This window comes from Gossypium raimondii, chromosome 5 (assembly GCF_025698545.1).
Source record: "Gossypium raimondii isolate GPD5lz chromosome 5, ASM2569854v1, whole genome shotgun sequence".
NCBI classification, from domain to species: Eukaryota; Viridiplantae; Streptophyta; class Magnoliopsida; order Malvales; family Malvaceae; genus Gossypium; species Gossypium raimondii.
Window position 1 is genome coordinate 33,627,581 of NC_068569.1, and position 13,338 is coordinate 33,640,918.

General features: G+C 32.7%; 1 non-coding gene across 1 annotated transcript; it reads right to left on the bottom strand.

Moving 5' to 3' along the window:
- Nucleotides 1-3,498: 3,498 nt before the first annotated feature.
- Nucleotides 3,499-3,605, bottom strand: LOC128041434 (small nucleolar RNA R71). The gene has a single exon (XR_008196456.1). It is a non-coding gene; the product is annotated as a small nucleolar RNA R71 (small nucleolar RNA).
- Nucleotides 3,606-13,338: the final 9,733 nt, after the last annotated feature.

Genomic DNA, 13,338 nt, shown 5'->3' on the forward strand with positions numbered 1-13,338 from the left:
TGTGTAACACGTTCGTGTTTTAAGCCGTGTGAATCCAAAATTACCTAAAATCAAGCCATTTCAAAATAATTTCATTTCATAAATTTTCAAACCATTTAAACACACATTTAAGGGGTTCAAACATCATTCAAACTTGAAAAATTATACCATTTCAAAACAACCTAATTCACCTAACCAAATGTCATTCAAAGGTACCGCATTTGCATCCAAACATTATTTGCCTAAACATGTCAATATTGCCTTAATTCAAGCATGAATACTTAATTCCGTCATGTAAATAGAACATGTCACAAATGACCATTTCCCAAGCCAACATCAACATACTATATAACAATGCACATCAATTACCTAAAGTGATCAAAGGGACTTAACATAACAAACATTACAAGCCCATCAACCATACATAAACATCAAGGCATTAACATGCCAAATTTCCATTTACACACTCACTAATTACTATTAAAAAAAACATCTTATACATGTTAATATTGTCATTTCCATGCATAATAACCTAATTCAAATATGAACTAAAATATGTCACAAGTAATTATTTTCAAACCATCATCAATATCCCAAGAGAACCTTACAGACAAGCATATTAAAGTTACCAAAATAACATAACTTGGTAAGGCATCACAGTGTACCAAATCAACATAGCTTTCCAAAGCTTATACATGCCAAAACACCATTAACACATACACCATAATCCCTTACAAATCACCCTATACATGCCATTATAAACCTTAGCTAAATTAATCAAAAACTACTGAATTGTCTACTGGATAGTGTGATAGGTCTTCGACAAGCTTCCAACCAAATCAAGCTTCCAATGATCTATAAAACAAGGAAAAAAATACGTAAGCAATGAGTGCTTAGTAAGCTCGTATAAACTTTAAACATAACTTACCATTTCAATAATGAAATTTATAGAATAAGTATAAACCTTTACCAATGTTATAAGCTTAATAAAAACCTATATAACACCATCAAACTTACAAGTTAGTATACTTGTTCGTGATACATATGAAATCTACCATGTATAAACCTAACATTTAATTCATCATTGTTAACATACGATCATGATTCAATCCATTTGCTTACTTACTAATTCCAACATTACAATTCAGAGATTAAACATAAACCATTACCAATGCCATGAGTTTAGTATAAGCCTATTCAAGCATCACCGAACTCACATGTTAATAGGTTCATCAACAACACATATAAACTCATTTACATTATAAGTTGAATTTCATAAGATACATTGCATAAGCATCAACCCTTCCATATAATCATGAACCTTTCCATTCAGTCACTTACCATTTTATTCCTTTTCTTACCCTTTGAACCATCTAGAATTACATCGAATACTTGGGAAATCTCACACGACGTGTGCCTTTACAAATAACTGTAACCTTTCCTTTACATCAATGCTCACACGAGCTATGAGATGGGCCTACTCACACGAGTTGTGGGTCGGAATGTAAGCTACACGATACTGCTCACAAGAGCTGTGGAGAATTCGAAACAAATGCAAGACCTTAGCCATCGGTAGGACATTTATGACCAGCACCCAAAACATGAAATCCCTAATGACATGTCATTTGTATCTTAAGAATTCTTAAGGTTCAATCGGGACTTGTTACCCGTCAAATCATCATATCATTGATACATTTATAATCTACGCCATTGATATTACAACAACATAATAAATAGTTAATTTAACTAACATTAAAATAGTCATAGTTCATATGAACTTACCTGTACCAAAATGATGCCCTAACGTGATCCAACGACTAATTCTCTATTTTGGTTTTCCCACGATTAGTGTCCGTTTGAGTCGTTTCTTGATCTAGATAAATATTTCTTTTCAATTAATCCCATTCCATCATTAAAAATAATTAATTTTTCTTATAACCCATACTAATGATAATTTACAAAATTACCCTCAAAGTTTACCCTTTTTATAATTTAGTCCCTAAACTCGAAACATGCAATTTCATCATTTTTAATTAAAATTCATGCTAAACGGTTTTACTCGTTTTATAACAACCAATATTTATCATCAATTTGCAATATTTTCTTTAATTTTACCATTTTCATAAATAAGTCCGTAAACTTGAAAATCATAAAAATTACTTAACAAAATACTTATATTTAACAACCAAGCTTAATATTCTATCATAAAATTTCAAGAACACTTCAATTTCATCCATGGTAAAATTCTAAACATTTATCAATTTAACAAATTGACCCCTAGGTTAGCTAGATTAAACTAAAATGATAACAAAAACATAAAAATCATTAAAAACAAGTGCAAAATGGACTTACATGCATAAATTTGGAGCTTGATCGAACCTTAACTAAAAAATGGCTTCCTTCATTTATTTGTTGCAGCTTGTTTCTATTAAGAAAGAAGATGATAGCATGTTCTTTCATTTTTTTCGTGGTTTTAATTATTATTAAATTACAATTTTAACCTTACTTTCAACTTATTTCATATAAAAGTTGCATGTACATATATGTCCACTCAAAAGTATAGGGTAAAATTGCTATTCAAAGCCCTTTAATCATTACATTTTAGCTATTAAACACTTATGACTAATAACAATTAAATTTTGCATTCTATACGATTTAATCATTTTTATTTAATTAAATATCTAAACATTAAAATTTCATAACCAAATTTTAATACGACCTTAATAACACTCCATAAATATTTAACAAAATATTTATAGCTCGATTTATAAAAATGAGGCCCCAATACCTCATTTTTTAAAACCACTTGACTTTAGGGTCATACCACTTAAACTTAATTATTCTTTCAAATAGCATAAATTGCCAATTCAAAATTTATTTTAATACTATATTTGACTCATAAATATTAAATAATAAAATTTACAAACTTACTCGTCGTATTTATGGCCTCGAAACCACTATTTTTGACACCACTGAAAAACATGCTTTACAAATATTCTGGAGAATGCTGAGTACTATTTTGATTCAGAGATTGAGAGAAACTTAAGGCAGAGGAGAAAAGAGTTGTGAGAAATGAAAAGTATAAAACACGATTAGGTTAGATAAGAGCCATTACATCAGGACAGAAGGGATGTTGATATTCGTTAAATTGTGGATGACAAAGACAGATCCATTAGAGAACTTGTTGTGCCAATCTTAAATGATTTAAATCCAGGAATTCTCAGGCTACATATTAAGGTCAACATTTCGTCATGTTTTAAATTGCGACAAATAATGGGGCAATTTATTGGATTTCCTACTGAGGACCCAAGGTTGCATTTACGACTCTTTTTGGAAGTCTGTGATTCATTTAGATAGCAAGGTGTTCCTGAAGATGCCCTGCGACTAAAGTTATTCCCTTACTCATTGTGTGATCGTGCTAGAGCATGGTTAAATACATTACCATCAGGTATAGTAACATCATGGAGTAAGTTGTGTCAGAGGTTTCTGCTAAGATATAATCCTCCTAACATGAATTCTAGGTTGAGGAACGACATTACATCATTGACACAATCAGAGGATGAAACATTATATGAAGCATATGAGCGATTCAAGGAGCTACTGAGAAAATGCCCAATGCATGGTTTCCAACATTGGACACAGATGGAAATGTTCTACAATGGATTGAATGCTTACACAAGAATGGTTGTCGATGCCTCTACCAATGGGAATTTACTTGACAAATCATACAATGAGGCCTATGAAATTCTGGAAAAAATAGCAAATAATGATTATCAATACCTAGCTACTAGAGTTGGAACTGGCAAAAGAGGTGCAAGAGTAATGGAGCTTAACACAATTACATCTTTAACAAATCAGGTATCATCTTTAGCAAGTAGGATTGAAACACTGAAAATGTCATATGTACTGTAGGAAATGAAAGCAACAAAGTTAGCATGTGTTTACTATGGAGAAGATCATGTCTTTGATGAATGCCCCTAAAATCTAGCTTCAGTTTATTACATGAGGAATTTTATTACTAGTATTTCCCCTAAACTCTACCATCTACGTCAAGTATAAATACCCCCAGTCATTCCTCATTTCAATTATCCTTCATCCCTACATCCCTCATTCTTCACATCTCTTAATGATCATTCATTCTCTTATTTCCTCTCTTTATTTCCATGCATAGCATCCCATATTTTCTTTCTTAGCCAAAAAGCTTGATAAGATTATCTCTTGGCCAGCCACCTTGAAGAGCCATTACCCAAGGAATAACACAAGGGTTAGAGGAAACCATCTTCAATCAGAGTTCATGAGATTGTTGATTCAATAGAGTTTATTCTCCCTTTACTTTGTTATTTTGATTTTAATCATGTTTGCAATGTGTTTTATTATCTTTTCATCAACAATGGTAGCTTAATTTTGTTTAACTAGGATGATTGCATTTATTTAATGAAGTTTGTTTAAATCATGTCTATATTGTTTGTGCCTCAGTCGATAGTGTTTTCAATTATACTCATGTATGTATTTCATTCATACGTGATTGGATGCATTAGAATTAGCTGAACGATCCTGGCCCAACTAAATTAAAGGTTCAAAATAACTTTAACGAGCTCTATTATCTTGCATAGTTTTTAGGTTTATGTGATTAAATTGTTTCAAACCTAACCCATCCCTGTTACTTCAAATGAATCCTAAGAAACCCTTAGTTTAATATGATCAGTGAAATAAAAACACATGAATGATCAAGTTGCCATGGAATAATTTCGTAACATTGTTAAGCATGATAAAAATAAGCTAAGTTAAATGATGTAATTATCCTAGCCTATTCATGTTATTGATTGTTGAAGTTTGTGTTTTTGCTAAATTCATTCATACATTTCATTTCATACTTCATATTTAGTTTAAATTGCATTAGGGTACCAATCTTGCATCTAAATAATTTAATTTAGTTAATCACCCATCACTCAAGAAATTGTGTTTTTTATCATCGAATTGTTAACTTTAATTTTGCAATATATTGATTAATATACACAGTCCTTGTGGAGGCGATAACTCTTTTACTTACTTATTACTTGATAACGACTGTGTACACTTGCACAAACCGAGCATTACAACAATGTCTTTAGAGCTAGCTTTCAATGTCTTAAGACTAGCGTGATCAGCCTCGAGACTTATGCTTAGAAAAGAATGAAATGTTTGAAAAATTTCTTATGGTCTTGAGACATGTTCTTGATGTCACTAGAATTTAGTGCAAAAGTGCAGAAAAATGTCATTCCAAGTCATAAAGTTGGCCTATTCGATACACCATAACTTGTTCAACATGCAACTTACTTGGTATGAACATATTTAACATATCATGTCAACTCTAAGACATGTATTCACATGGCATTTAACACATTAAATGAAAATCTCAATGGGAAAGTAATTTAGATTCTATGAACTATGCTTGAACCATATAAAAATCTCCTCAAATTTTAACATAAATGTAATCCAAATGTCCAATTTGGTACCCAAACATTTGCTAGGAATCAAAAGTCAACAAGATATCAAAGATCAACATTGTAAGACATAATAGTCATTTAAAGACCTCAAAAATACAAATCGTATCTATAAGTCAAAAAATTCCTAATTATTCTATGGAACACAAAAATTAAAATCAACTTAGTGACGTTGCCTCCTCGGCAACGGCACCAACTGTTTGACCGCCTCTGGCAGTACTAATGTCCAGATTGTTAATAATGCAAGTAAAGATATAGATTTGAGGTGGTGTCCGCAAGTATACAGGTCATGTTGTAATATAGTTTTACAATGAAAGAGGTAAATAGTCCGAATATCGTACCCATGGGAGGTGAGTTCTAAATTAAAGTTAACCTAAATGCATGTAGAATTAATTAATAGTTTAAATAAATTATTTTATGATAAAACATAAAGGAAAGTTTTTTGGGGTTTTTTTATAAATAAATAATTAAAAATTGCATAAATAAAAGAGACTTCGGAAAACTAATTTCTAAACTCAATCAAATGAAGACATGGGTGATTAGCTTGCTTTGGTGATAATAACTAATTCATATTCTAGGTTTCTATTCAATCAGCTACTTGTTACCCTAGCAGGATCTTCCAATACATCCACTAGAAGAATGAGACGACAAAAACTACTTATCTTCTGATCCCACAGTTAAGACCGGTTCAGGGTTAAGGTGTTCACGTTAGGCCATACCAGTTTTGGGTTAATTCTCACCTAAATAACTTCCTGGGGTCATCAATTCTAGTGTTTAAGTTCTTCCTTTCCAAAACAGCTGAGGCGTTAAGAAAACCCTACATAGTAATTAGTTAATCACACCTCCACTCACTAATCCCCATAAGAGGATTAGTTCCTCATGGAATCCATAAACATAATAAACTTGATAAATAAGATATGCAGAAAGAATAAATCAAGAATAAGGTTTAAGAGAATCCTAATTGTATTTGATTGGTGAAAGAGCAGAAATCCACAATAGTTTGATTGCATCTACAAATCAAGTTCTCTAAAGAAAATGAATGAAAAGAACTGAAAAGAAATCTAAACCCTAAGAGAAATAAAAAACCTAAAAACTTAAGTACAAAAGAAAAACTTAGAATATCAAAAGTTGTCCTTTAACAAGTGTTTAAGAGCCTAATTATAGAGTTAGGGTTGCCATCGTCTTCAACCCTAGGTCTGCTGATGCTCTTATATTTAACTTTTCATTGTGCGGACCAAAATACCCTTAGGTCGTAAGTGTTTTCCATAGAGGACAGATGTCGTGACACCGACATTAAAGGCAGTATGCTCAAGTTCAGGGTAGCTTCAGGGGTGTGTTGTGACATCTAATGGCTATGTCGCGACGCCGAAGATAGTTTCGAGATTCTTGCATACTGCTCCCTATGTTGCGACATCGAACTTCCCGTGTTGCAACACAATGACTAGTATTCAGTTTGTACACCCGCTGATGGTCTCCTTCACACCCATTAAGTACATTATCCTACCTTTAGGCCTCATTCGGTGCGTAAGGTCAATAAAAGACTCCAAATACACATTGTTATTGGATTAAACTAAAATATAAAAACTAAATTAAACATAATGAAAATACTTATATTCAAGCTCCTCAAGTGCGAAATCTAGTTTAATCTGCTACACTAAATTACAGTAGATCACTTTTCAGGCCATACAACAGGTGTGTTCTTACACAACAACTTAGTCACGAAAGCTGCGTTAAGCAAGAACCCCTCCACATATCTCCTATAGTAACCCATTAAACCAAGAACACTCTTGATTTCGAACACATTCCTAGGTTGTTTCCGCTCAAGAATAGCCTCAATCTTTTTATGGTCTACACAGATTCCCTCGGCAGAAACCACATGCCCTAGAAAAGTGACTTCTCTTAACCAGAACTCAAACTTGCTTAACATAGTGTAGAGCTTTTTCTCACGGAGTATTTGTAGGACCACTCTAAAATGTTCATCATGCTCAACCTCAGTCTTAGAGTAAACCAGAATGTCATCAATGAAAACCAGGATGAACTAATCCAAATACGACTGGAAAACCCGATTCATGAGATCCATAAGCGTAGTTGGAGCAACTGTCATACCAAATGATATGACAAGGAACTTGTAAGGCCCATAGTGAGTCCTAAAAGATGTCTTATACACATTAGCCTCCTTTACTTTAAAATGATGATACCTAGAATGGAGATTAATCTTTGAGAACATTGATGCCCCATAAAACTGATCAAACAGATCATCAATCCTAGGAAGTCGGTACTTATTCTTTAATGTCAATTTATTCAATTATCGATAATCCACACATTCTCATCATCCTATCTTTCTTTTTAATAAAAAGAAACGGTGCTCCCCACAGAGACACACTAAGTTTGATAAAACCCTATCAAAAAGTTCCTGAAGTTGTACTTTTAGTTCGTTCAACTCCTTCAGTGCCATATGGTAAGAAACGGTAGACATCAAAGTTGTCCCAAGCAATGCCTCAATTCTGAACTCCATCTCCCTATTTAGAGGCAACCAAGGCAATTCTTTGAGAAAGACGACTGGAAATTCTTTATCTGTCTGAATACTCTAAAAAGAAGATCCCCCAATACTCGTTTCATGCACATATGCTAGAAACACTTTACACCCTTTTCGAACTAACTTTTCAACTACTAGAGTAAAGATTATATTAGAGAGATGATTTCAACGCTCAACAACCTCTACATAAGACTTCAGAGTTACCCTCTTAGTCACACAATCCAAACTGACTCGACGCTCAACAAGCTAGTTCATTCGTAGAATCAGATCAGACTCACCGAAAGGTAACTCCATCAGATTAGCTGGAAACACAACAACTTGAATCTTTAATGGACACCTCCTATACACCTTACAAAATTAGCAGAAATTCCAATATCAATCAATGCAAAATACTGACCAAAATGAATTCAAAATGTATCGACTATCACATCAGTGACATCTCTATCCTCGCGGTGCCTCGCCGCATACTCCAATACATGCTATCTCACCTTATTCTGATTAGCATCTCTTCTCGGTGCTCTCTACCCACAACCCAAACCATTACCACCCCTAGCCTAACCATGACCCTTAGGTGGCTGTTGAATTCCTCTCTATGACTGAACCAAACCTGGAGTTGGAGCTTGCACTTGATCAACTCGATAAGAACAGTCTTTGATACGATGCTCCATAGAATTGCATCTAAGACAAGCTCCCAATCTCCTCCAATACTCTCCCGGATGGCGCCTACCACAAACCCCACATAGCTTCTACCTTAGCTCTACAGTTTTATCAGAAGCTTTTACAGAGTTATCACAGTCTTTAGCTAAAGCAGAGTAATTCTAGCACTATAGTGTTTCACTAAACTATCAAGTATAGTTAAGGTAGAAGTACTTACAAGATCGGCGTCGAAGACCTAGAAATTTTCATAAACTCATTCATTAGAATTAATCAAAAATACAAATTGTTTAAAACACCTTTCATAAAAATTTTGAACACAAAAATCACAGCCTGAGTATTGAACCTAGGCTACCACCAAACGTAACACCTCATACCTGACCTAGACGTTATGGCTAAATAATGAGGAATTATGTATGCTCGTTTTAGGGAATGATACTTCAAGTCTTTAAGAAAAATACCACATTAAATTAATTCATTGTAATTGCAAAAAAAATAATTATAAGGTCGCTTAGTTTTGCAGTAGGATTCTTAAGTTAAACAGAGTTTCAAAATCTGCAGTTTGATTTTGAACTTCAATGCATTGTAGTTTGGAATAAAATATCCTAAATACGATAAAGCAGTTCAAAATACATAAAATCCAAAACAATTAACAGTTCCCAAAACTGCAAAATAGTCCAATTGAAAATAATATTTTAACTTAATCAAATTAAAAATAGAAATTAACTCGAGCTCTTGCTACGCCGACCCATCCTAAGTTTGTTGGTTACCTGAGAGGAAAACAAACAGAAAGTGAGCTTACGAGCCCAGTGTGTAACACATACCAAGCAACAATCAAATGCACATAACAAAAACATTTTTAGATGCATGATCAGATACATAATCAAATGTATTTCCATAATCAGATACAACTGCATAATCAAATCCTACCCCCAACCGCTACACTCTATCTTAATCCATCCCGACTCACCAAATAGTGTATTAAATGTCCATCCAACCCCACACACCTATAAGTGAGGTTATGCTACTTTTTAGAACAGTGCAGTCAAGATGCCAGATGTAGTGCGCGATAAACTGCTAGAAACAAATAAATGTGGCTGAGCCAACGGAACTGATATTTGTGGTTTTAAACCATTGGATAAGGTGGATTATTAAACTGCCAACACTCCATCCGTCAATCATATAACCACCCCAATGATCATACAGATATTAACATTGATAAATACACATATGTCATGCATGCTTTTCATGTAAAACATGCTATCAAAATCATCAAAATATGAACTATACAAATATATCTCACATACCATTTTCACATTATATACAGTAGCAAACTATCAGGTATCATGTATACAAGTCCTACTTAAGCATTATAGACCTTACGGAGTGACTAATTATGCATCATAGATCAATACGACCCAAGATGAAATTTTCAGAAAAATAGGCCCACACGCTTGTGTGGCCCATAGGACCCAACTGACTCAGCCCCTGTCGTCCATACGACCATGTGATGTCGATAGTATGATTTTTAGAATTGCATCATTAGTTTTTTTTGAAGCTTTCTGTTACACATCTGGTTGATTTTTGATGTGATGCTATGACACACTTCCAAACTCGCTCAAAGGACAGAAACGTAAGGAACCTAATTTGCAGATGGAACACCAAACGCCTCACGATCTTCCCTAACAAAACAATGACAACAATGAGGGAAGAACAAGAAATCAACAAATTGAGGTTCAAGAATCAAGAAAATCGAACATAAAATAAAAAAGAAAGAAAAGAAGGCGAAAAAAATAGATGAATGTGACTTGAGAAAGTAAAAAGAAGAAGAAGAACGATAGAAATGGAAAAGAACGTGAGAGAAAAATCATGAAGAAATTTTGGGGAAAAGTAATTAATTTTTTTTTGAAAAACAACAACATCCCACTATCAAAATTTTTTGATATCTAATCAGATTATTTAGAGTTTGAAATTAACACAAACTCATCCACATGGCTTGCATAGTGCATGAGAATAAAAATATTTCCAGTTTGCATACCCAAGGATTCAAACATAGAACCAAAGGGTAAGTTGACACATTACCATTGAACCAACAAACTCATTCTTTTATTAGTTGAGCGAAAATAATGTATAACTCAAATGTTCACAGATAGGGATTTAGACAAAAATAACAAAAATTCAAGGAACAAGATTTGAACCAAAAACCTCTCACACACAAGCACAACACCTAACCACTAAACAAGATTAATCACTTGACAATTTCTAAAAATTCAAAAACTTAAAATTTTGGGGCATTACACATTTGGTCTTGATGTTTTGCATTTGAATCTATAACATGAATATATGAAACAACTAATTAGAGAAATAGATCGCAAGGATATAATTATCTACACTGAATGTGTTTTCTTTCTATGAACAAGAGATGAATTAGAGATTAAATTAATTTCTTAGAATTAACATTTAATTGATTGTAATTAATTAAATGATGTTCAAAGTTCATCACAAACTTGTTGAACAAGGTAATTAAATTTATTTACTCAAATTCTAACTTAATAAACTAATTTGGTTTAGAAAATAATTTATATAGGAAAATTAATTAAATAGATAACATTCAAGAAATAGAAAATTGTTTATTGCTTGTATTAAATTATATAAGTTGGTTTAAAGACCAAATAACACTTATAATTGTACCCAATACATGAAGGGACTAATATTGCCCATTTATATATGATGGGCGACAACCCTAAGGTATCCCAAAGAAGGTGTACTGCCTACCCTAGTCAATCCCAAAGGGTTTGTGCTTTTTTATTAAAATATTATTATTTTGTTAATCCTTCTTCAAGTAAAACTCATGTGGTTTTTATATAAATAGAAATTATGAGCTAGGTAAAAAACACACCGTAATAGTCTATCAAAATTTCAATGATATTTATTTTTCCAGATAATTTTAATTTTGAGAGAGTTCACTTTTTAGTTTCTAGCCTTTGAGAGATAATGATATTCCCGCTAAGTATCAAAAGAAAGTTTGTACATTAAAGCTTACACTTTAAGCAAGCTGAGGTTCGAGAATAGAGGAGAAGATCGTGTTGTTTGAAAGCTAGGAACCATATTTTACTACGTATTCCGAAAAACAAGTACAAATTTGGTAAAGAGTTTATTGTTATAAATATCACAACTGCTTAGGGTTTAGAAAAAATAAATTTTCTATGTGCAAAAAATTTGTTATTGTGATAGGGAACCGACAGTGGGAGCATGATGTAGACGATGAAGGTTGTCTAATGATGTGGTGGATCGGCTATGACGCAAGCCCTCCTCAGTTAGTCAAAACTTGGTTATTTGATTCTAAGGGTATTGGTGCTCAATATGATTAACCTTTGGTGAACAAGTCCATTTTGGGCAAATTTTTGGATATTTAGGTTTTACCTAGAAGACCCAAAGAATGCTTTCGGAAAATTATTGTAATTTTAAATATTTTATTTATTCCTAAGATTGAACCATGAAAATTTTTGCTGGTAAGAGTTGATTTATTTATTTTTATTATGATTATGATATTATTAAATATTATGAATAATTGAATGTTGAAAATCGATAAGTATGGCCATTCATGACATATAGATTTTGATCATATTGGGTGAACAAGTTTAACCTAAAGAGGTTACCGATGTCCTATGAGGGTAATAAATATATGACAAAGTCATTAGACAAGCACTTGATAAGTAGCTTTTGTAATGGTATATAATAGAGAAAGCTCAATCACAATATTTTAGTAGAATGACTTTATGACTAAAAATGTTGTAATTAATAGCCGTAAAATCGAAACTTAATTAAAAATTATTTGATTCCTAATAATATATGTTCAATCGGTCCCTCAGCTAACTTGAGATAACCAGAAAAAAATTGCATGTAAAACAAATGCATAGAAATGAATGAGAATGATGAAGTAAGAGAAATAGATCGAATGGATCACTATCCACAATGAATGCATTTTCTAGCTATGAAAAAGACATAAATTAGAGATTGAATTAATTTCTTTGAATTTTCATTTAATTGATTGTAATTAAATAATTGAAGTTTAACATGAGAATTAAATTAATTAGTCATCGCAAACTTGTTGAACAAGTTAATTAAAATTCTTGTACGGTAATGTCGCCATGACTTTAACGAAATTCCAATCAGGTTAATAAAATAATTTAATTAGGAAAATCAATTAAGTTCATTTTAATCAATTAAATAAATAATATTGTAACACCCCATACCCGACCTAATTGTGTGGTCTGAGCTAAAAGGTGTCATATTTGTTACCAGAGCAACTACAATAAAATTACATTCAATTTAAACCATTAAACATTCAAATATAAGTAAAACAAGTGTATAAATTGATATGTGTTCCTTTCTGGGTCTTATATGAGCTTACAAAAGATCTATACCTAACCCAAGGTCGAATTAGAACTAAACTATAATATTTTCAAAATCTCGGGTTGAAGTCACGACTCTAAGGTTCCTTATTGTGATGCAACATACTAACTTGGCCTCATCACAAAAACCAATGCTCGATGTTGTGATGTGACATACTACAGTAGAATCGATAACCGGCTCACTAGTTTGTTTACCACTCCTAAGAGTGATAGCTTTACAGTGCTCTTTCCCCCTCAGGCTGGGATTTTTTGTGTCACTAGGTAAGGAGCC